This window comes from Dipodomys spectabilis, unplaced genomic scaffold (genome assembly GCF_019054845.1).
Source record: "Dipodomys spectabilis isolate Male_0828 unplaced genomic scaffold, ASM1905484v1 ptg000428l, whole genome shotgun sequence".
NCBI classification, from domain to species: domain Eukaryota; kingdom Metazoa; phylum Chordata; class Mammalia; order Rodentia; family Heteromyidae; genus Dipodomys; species Dipodomys spectabilis.
In genome coordinates this window covers 1472279-1480566 of record NW_024871105.1, presented here as the reverse complement: position 1 = coordinate 1480566, position 8288 = coordinate 1472279, and positions in this window count along the sequence as shown.

Genomic DNA, 8288 nt, shown 5'->3' with positions numbered 1-8288 from the left:
AAAGGGATCACACTGGAAGCATGTCAAAAATTTATGAGAATAAGAAAGTTTGTGATGTCACAGTGGGTTAGTGATATCATAATTGCAATATGGTGTCATCAAGGTATTGTGATGTCATAAACATTATGTGGTCACAATGTATTTCTGATATCAACAAACCTGGCACTTTTGAAATAGAATGAAATCACAGAATAGGCATTCCAATGTGTCTGTGGCATCACAATGACCATGTGATATCATAATGCTATGATGTCATTGTTTTATGATGTCATGATGGGCTGATGTTATCATAATGACAATGTGATATTACACTGGTGATGATGTCATAAAGGTTTTGCGATGTTAAAATGACATGTCTCATCTCAATTGTCATTAGCTCAAAATAAGGGTATGGATACCAAAAGGCCTGTGATTTCGCAAAGGCCATGCTTTCTTTCAAAGCTTCTGAGGTCATAATAGGTTTGGGATGTCACAATGTGATCATGGTGGCACAATGTCAGTGTGATATCCCAATGAGTTTGTGATGTCACCATGGTGATTAGGTCACAATGGTTTAGTGATGTCTCATCAAGTTTGTAATATAACAATGACGTATACAATTTCAATTTCTTCTAATTCACTATGAGGATAATGTAATAACCAGTGGGGCCAGAATTATCTGTCTGAGCTGATAATCATTGTAAATTCTTGGTCTGGCCCACCGGAGAGTGTGGGGAATGCCGCCAAAGGTGAAGTGTCAAGCCTCACATGGTGAGCTGTCAAGGAGTGATTGAGCATTGGGCAGTTTGGGAAGTGATTGTTGAAAACTGTTAGGCAGAAGACCCGTTAGAGTAAAGAGAGGTAAACCTATATATAGTTTGCATTTTCAGAGCATTGGAAGGGGAAATAAAAATTGGTGCTACCAGGATGGAATAAAGAGAAAAATCTGAGAAGAGAGGAAGTTGATGGAGAGCAGAAGGTTGGCAAGTGGTCACGGGGGCAGAGGAGGGCAGGCCTGTGGAGAGTGGAGGAGAGTGGAAGAGAAGAAGGAAGTGGTGGAAGGGATAAAGGGAAAGACCAGGAAGGAAGGACAGCTCTGTAGTGAAGGAGGGAGGAATGGAAAAGTAAAAAGCCTTGCCCATTGAGGTTTGGAGCTTTGGAGGTCATAATTTTTTGGATGGTGGTTTGCAGACCAATTAAAAAGGGTGGTGATGCCCATTGAAGTTCTGAGGTTTGTTGGTCAAGGATGATCTTGGACCTGGGTATCCAGTCCAGGATAAGGTAATCACAGTCCCCTTTCTATTGTAAATTGTTTTATTATATTAAATTTGACTCAATGGCTTGTGTCCTTGCTTTAGGGGTCATAAGTACATGAGTTCACAGAAAAAAGCTTGAAATCTCAAAGACCATGAATTTTCTAAGATGTGATGTCGCCATAGTAGGTTTGTAAAAACACAATGGAACAATGATGTCACGAAGGCAATACCACAATATAATGTCAAAATAATGATTTCATACCACAATTAGTTGTTGATGCCATTCTCGTGATGAGCACAATAAATTTGTGATGTCACAATGAGTTCATGATGTCAGAGTGGCATGGCAGATCTCAATTGTCATTAATTGGGAATGAATATATGAGTTCAAAAAGTGACTGTAATGTCTCCAAAAGCATGTGTTGTCACAAACGTAATGCTGTTCTAACAGTTTTGTGATGTCACAATGTGACACAATATTCATGAAATCTGGCAATATGATGTCACAGGGGATTTCTGATATCACATGTCATACCAGAAATATGAGATTGAAAACAGATTATGAGCTCACAAGGACCTAATATATAACGAGGGCAGCATGGCACAAAACTTGTAAGGACAGGACTGGTTTGTGATGGCACAGCAGGTTAATGATATCACAATGGCAATGTGATGTCACAATGTATTGTGATATCAGAATGGTTATATATTGTCAAAATGGGTTTCTGAAATAGAATGAATTCATACAATAAGCCTTTACAATGTTACGTCTATGATGTAACAATGTCACTGTGATTTATACTGCTATGATGCCATTGTTGTTTGGTGATGTCACAATGAGTTGATGGTGTCATAATGACAATTTGATGTCACTGCTGATTTATGATGTTACAATGGTTATGATGTCACATTATGTTTCTGATATCAACACATATGTCAAATTTGCAATAGAATGAAATAGCTTTGCACTGGTGGCTCACACCTGTAATCCTAGCTACTCAGGAGGCTGAGATCTGAGGATCGCAGTTCAAAGCCAGCTCAGGCAGGAAAGTTCATAAGACTCATCTCCAATAAAAAACAACTAGAAAACCAGAAGTGGTGCTGTGGCTCAAGCGATAGAGTGCTCACCTAGAGCAGAAGAGCAGGAACAGCAACCAAGCCCAGAGTTCAAGCCCCACAACCGGAAAAAAAAACAATTAAAAATAAACATTCACAATCTATCTGTAACTTCACAATGACAATGTGATCTCATAATGCTATCTTGTCATTGTACTTTTGTGATATCAAAAGTAGTTGACGCTGTCATAATGAAAATGTTATGTCACACGGGTGATGCCACAAAGGGTTCGTGATATTACAATGGCATGTCTGATACCAATTGGAAGTTCATAATGAGGGTATAGTTACACAAAGCGACTGTGATGTCACAAAGGTCCTATGTTTTTATCAAATGTGCTAAGAGGTCTTAATCGGTTTGGGATGTCAAAATGTGATAGTGATGTCAAATGGTAATGAAAGTTCTCAATGGGTTTGGATGTCAAATTGGTAATGAAATCAAATAGTTTTGTGAAGTCATACCTCAAAATCACATGTCCAATTTCAGTTGCTACTATTTCACAATGAGGATATGAGTTCACAGAAGAAGAATGAAGTATAAAAGACCATGAATTTTCTAAAATGCTATGAAGACATACTAGGTTTTAGAAAACACAATGGAACAGTGATATAATAATGGCAATGTGATGTTGCAATATGATAACTTAATAAGGTTTTCATATCACAATTGGTGATGCCACACTAGTGATGTTTACAAGAGGTGTGTGATGTCAAAATGGGTTGGTGATATCAAAATGACACATGTGATCTCAATTGTCATTAACTCACAATGAGTATATGAGCTCATAAAGGGACTGTGGTATCTCCAAAGGCATGCGTTGTCACAAAAGTGATGAAGTCCTAACAGGTGTGTGTTGTCAGAATGTGACAAAATGCTCTTAACATCTATCAATGTGATGTCACTATGATCTAAATGTCACACTGGATTCGGGTATCACATTTCATACCTGGATTGGGTGTGAGAGGATTGGAATTTCACAGTGGGTTAGTGATATCACTATGGAAATGTGGGATCACAAAGGTATTGTGCTACCACAATGGCTATTAGATAACAATGTGTTTCTACTATAATAGGTTTGTGCTGTCACAATTTTTTTGGGAGGGGGTTTGTAATGTCTTGTGTTTTTTTTTATTGTGAGAATACCGTACAGAAAAGTTACAATTACATGGGCAAGATAACGAGTACATTTCTTATCAAGCATTAATGCCTCCTCGTTTCCCCTTCCAAACTCTTCCCATACTCCTCCTCTCTCCCCAATCAATCCTCCTCCCACCCCCCACCAAAGTTTTTAAGTTCGTTTTTCGACAAAACGACTTGTACATCTCATTGTTGCAATGGGTCCTCCTGTATCCCTAGTTAAATGATTTGTTATTTTTTTCCCTTCCCCTCCACAAACTATACCAACATCAAATACAGTGAAAGTATGGGTTATACTGTGGGGGAGGGACATACAAAGCAACATAGAAATAATCTTATAAATATGATAGAAAAAATTGCATGAAAGGAAAAAAAACAAAAAAAATTGGAATACTTATCTTAGGGTTCATTCCAGTAACATCAACTTATCTGACCTTTTCTGCTTGACTCAGACATATACTAGTGATTGCAAATAAGGGAAACCTGGAACCTATGTTTCTTTGGGGCTGGATTACTTCACTGAATATAATTTTTTCTAAGTCTTTCTAATTCCTAACAAATGGGGCAATATCATTCTTTCTGATGGAGGCATAGAATTCCATTGTATGTATGTGTATATATATATATATATATATATATATATATATATATATATATATATATATATATATATATATGCCACATTTTCTTGATCCATTCATCTACTGAGGGGCATCTGGGTTGGTTCCATATCTTAGATATGGTAAATAATCCTGAAATAAATATAGTCGTGCTGGTAGCTTTAGTGTGGTCTTGTTTGTGTCACAACTGGTTGGAAATGTCACAATGGCATGCTGGATCTCAAATGTCATTAATTCACAATGAAGATATGAGTTGACAACGGGACCGTGTTATCTTCAATGTCATGTGTTGGCACAGATGTGTTGAAGTCCTAACAGATTTGTGAGTTCACAATGTGACACCATGGTCTTAATATCTATCCATATGATGTCACAATGGTCATGATGTCAGTCAATTTCTGATAGATATCATATGTCCTACCTGAATTATTATGAGTTTGAAAACAGATTCTAAGCCTACTGAAGGACTAAAATATCTTAATGGCTGCATATTACACAAGTTATGACTAAAAACACATGGTCTTTGGAGCTTAAGATTCTTTCTTTGAAATTGTATCCTCATTGTGAACTAGTAGAAATTAAAATTGGACATGTCATGGTGATATTACAAACTCATATTGACAACACAAACTCATTGTGACCTCATCACCACTGTGACATCACAACCCCATTGTGACATCACATTGCTGTTTTGCCTTCACAATCACATTGTGACATCACAAAGCTATTGTGAGCTCTTAGCACCTTTAAAGAAACACATAACCTCTGTGGCTTCACAGACCTTTGTGTAGCCATATCCTCATAGTGAACTAATGAAAATTGTGATCACACATAGTATTGTATCATCACAAATACTTTCTGCAATAATTATGACTGTGAAATCACATTGTCATCATAACACCATCATCTCATTGTGACATCACCAAACCCCAATAACACCATACCATTTTTCTCTTTTTTTCTTCTGTGTCTTTTTTATTATAAGTACAGTGTACAGAGGGATTACATTTACATGAGCAAGGTAATGAGTTCCTATCCTATCAAACATTGCTATCTTAACATCACTTTGTCATTTTGATGTCATCGACCCATTGTGAATGCCTATTCTTTGATTTCATTCTATTTCAAATGTGCCATGTGGGTTGATATCAGGAAACCACTGTGAACTCATAACTTTTGTGACATCAAAATCTCTTTGTCACAGCACATTGCCTTTGTTATATCACTAACTCACTGTGACATCAAATACCTCTCCTTTCCTCATAACTTTTGTGGCATGCTATTGTGATGTCTTAGGCCCTTTGTGAGTTGAAAGTCTGTGTTCGACCTCATATTTCAGATACGACATGAGATATCTAAAATCCAGTGTAACATAATGATATCACACTGCTGGACATCATAACCATTGTGTCACTTTGTGACATCTCAGATCTTTTAGTTCTTCAGCTTTTTGACTACATATACATTAGTGACATCAGAATCCCTTCCCAAACTCATATACTCATGGAGAGTTAATGACAATTGAGATCCCATATGCCATTGTGACATCATGAACCCCTTGGGACATCTCCAATCTATTACGACCACCTCATCAGTATGGTGTCACCAATTGTGACATCAAAACATTATTATAACAAGATATTGAGACATTACATTGTGTTTGTGAAATCACTGTCCCATTGGGTTTTCTCATAATATGACCTCATACTATGAAGCTTCTTCTATCTCCTGGTATCCTCATATTGAATTCTAAGTAATTGAAATTGGATATATCATTCTGATATTACAAACAAATTGTGATATCACAAAACCGTTGTGATCTCATCCCACCACGGTGACATCAAAAACACAATGGGACATCTCATTTCCATTGTGACATGATGAATCACATTGTGCCATTCAGATTAGGACCTTTTACCACCTTTGAAAACACACATGGCCTCTGTGACATCAGAGAACCTTTTTTGTATCCATATTCTTATGGGGAACTAATGACAACTGACAGACATACCATTGATACATAACAAATCCTTTCTGACTTCATCATAATTGTGACATCATGTTGGCATTATGACACCATCAGCTCATTTTGACGTGTAAAACTACAATGACATCATAGCATTGTAACATCACATTGTCATTCTGATGTCATACACACATTGTGGTTGCCTATTATGTTTTTCATTCTATTTTTAATGTGGCATGTCAGGTGATATCAGAAGCCCATTGTGAGTTCATGACCATTGTGATATCATGATGCCTTAGTAGCTTTACATTGACATTGTGATGTCACATTGCCAAATTGATGTTACAATGGGATTTTGATGTGACAATGGTTATGATATCACAATGAATTTCTGATATCAACCCACATTTCAAATACAATGATTAGGCATTCATAATGTGACTATGATGTCATAATGTCATAATGGCAAATGCTATAATGTCATAAGCTAAAGATGTTATAACAACATTTTGATGTCACACTGGTTATGACCTCACACAGAGTTTGTAATGTTACAATGGTTATGAGGTCACAATGTGTTTCTGATATCAACTGATATGCCACATTTGAAAAAGAATGAAATCACAGGATATACATTCACAATGTGTCTATGACAGCAAAATGGCAATGTGATGTCATAATGCTATGATGTCACTGTAGCTTGGTGATGTCACAATGAGCTGATGGTGTCATAACAACAGTCGGATTTCACATTGGTAATGACGTCACAAAGGGTTTGTGATGTCACAATGGCATGTCAGATCTTAATTGCCACTAATTTATGGTGAGGATATGAGATTGAAGTCACAACATACACAAATGAAGTATGATGATGCAAAGGCCATGTTTTTTGTCACAAGTGCTAAAGTTGCTAACAGGTTTCGTTTGTTCAAGTGTTAATGATATAAAAATGATATAATTATTGATATAAAAATGAGTTAATGATGTCCAAACTAGTTTGTAATAAATGAGTTAATGATGTCCAAACTAGTTTGTAATGTGACATCTTATTTCACATTTGAATTGCTAGAAGTTCACAATGATACAATTCACAGAAGGAGCTTGATATCCCAAAGGCCATGAATTTTCTTATATGTGATGAGATCATAATAGGTTTGTGAAAGTATGTAATATCACAATTGCAATATGATGTCAAATTATAATGTCATAATAGTGTTGTTATATCACAATTATTTGATGATGCCATAATAGAGATGAGTTCAAACTAGTTTTGTGATGTCGCAGTCGATTGGTGATGTGACAATGGCATTCCAGACCTCAATTGTCATTAACTCACAATGAGTGTATAAATTTAGAACGGGCTTGTGACGATTCCAAAGCATTTGTTGGCACAAATGTGATGAAGTCAGAACAGATTCGTGATGTGACAATGTGACACAATGGTCATTAAATCTAGTAGTGTGATGTTACAATGTTCATGATGTCACAGTATATTGCTAATATTTCATGTCATACCTGAAATAATATGTCAAAAATAGATTGAGCTCTCAATGAGCCTAACACAGTGGCAACATGTCACAAAACATGAGGACAGGACATGTTTGAGTTGGCACAGATGTTTAGAGATATCACAGTGGCAATGTTATGTCACAAAGGGATTGTGATGTCACAATGATTATGAAGTCAAAATGTGTTTTTTATATGAACCCACATGCCACATTTGAAATATAATGAAATCAAATAATTGGCATTCATAATGTATATATGATGTCACAATGACAATGTGATATCATAGTGGTGTGATATCATTACATATTTGTGATGTCACAATGAGCTGATGTCATAATGACAATGTGACATCACACTGATGATTATATTGTAAATCCTTTGTGACATCCATACATCATCCAGCCATACTCAGAAACATGGAGTTATTGCCTTCTTTTTTTTTCTATGGCAGGTCCGAGGTTGAAATATGAGCCCAGGCCCTATGTCTGATCTCCTCTTGCACAAGAGTAGTCCTCTGCCCTTGAGCCACAGCCCCAACCCATGGGGATATTTTCCTGTGATCTCTTAGAAATAAGAATGTCGTGGACTTTCCTGCCTTTGCTGAATTCAAATTGGCATTCTATACATCTCAGCCTCCTGAGGAGCTAGTATTACAGGCAGGAACCACTGACAGCTGGCTTTCTTTTCTTCTTGTTGTTCTTTTT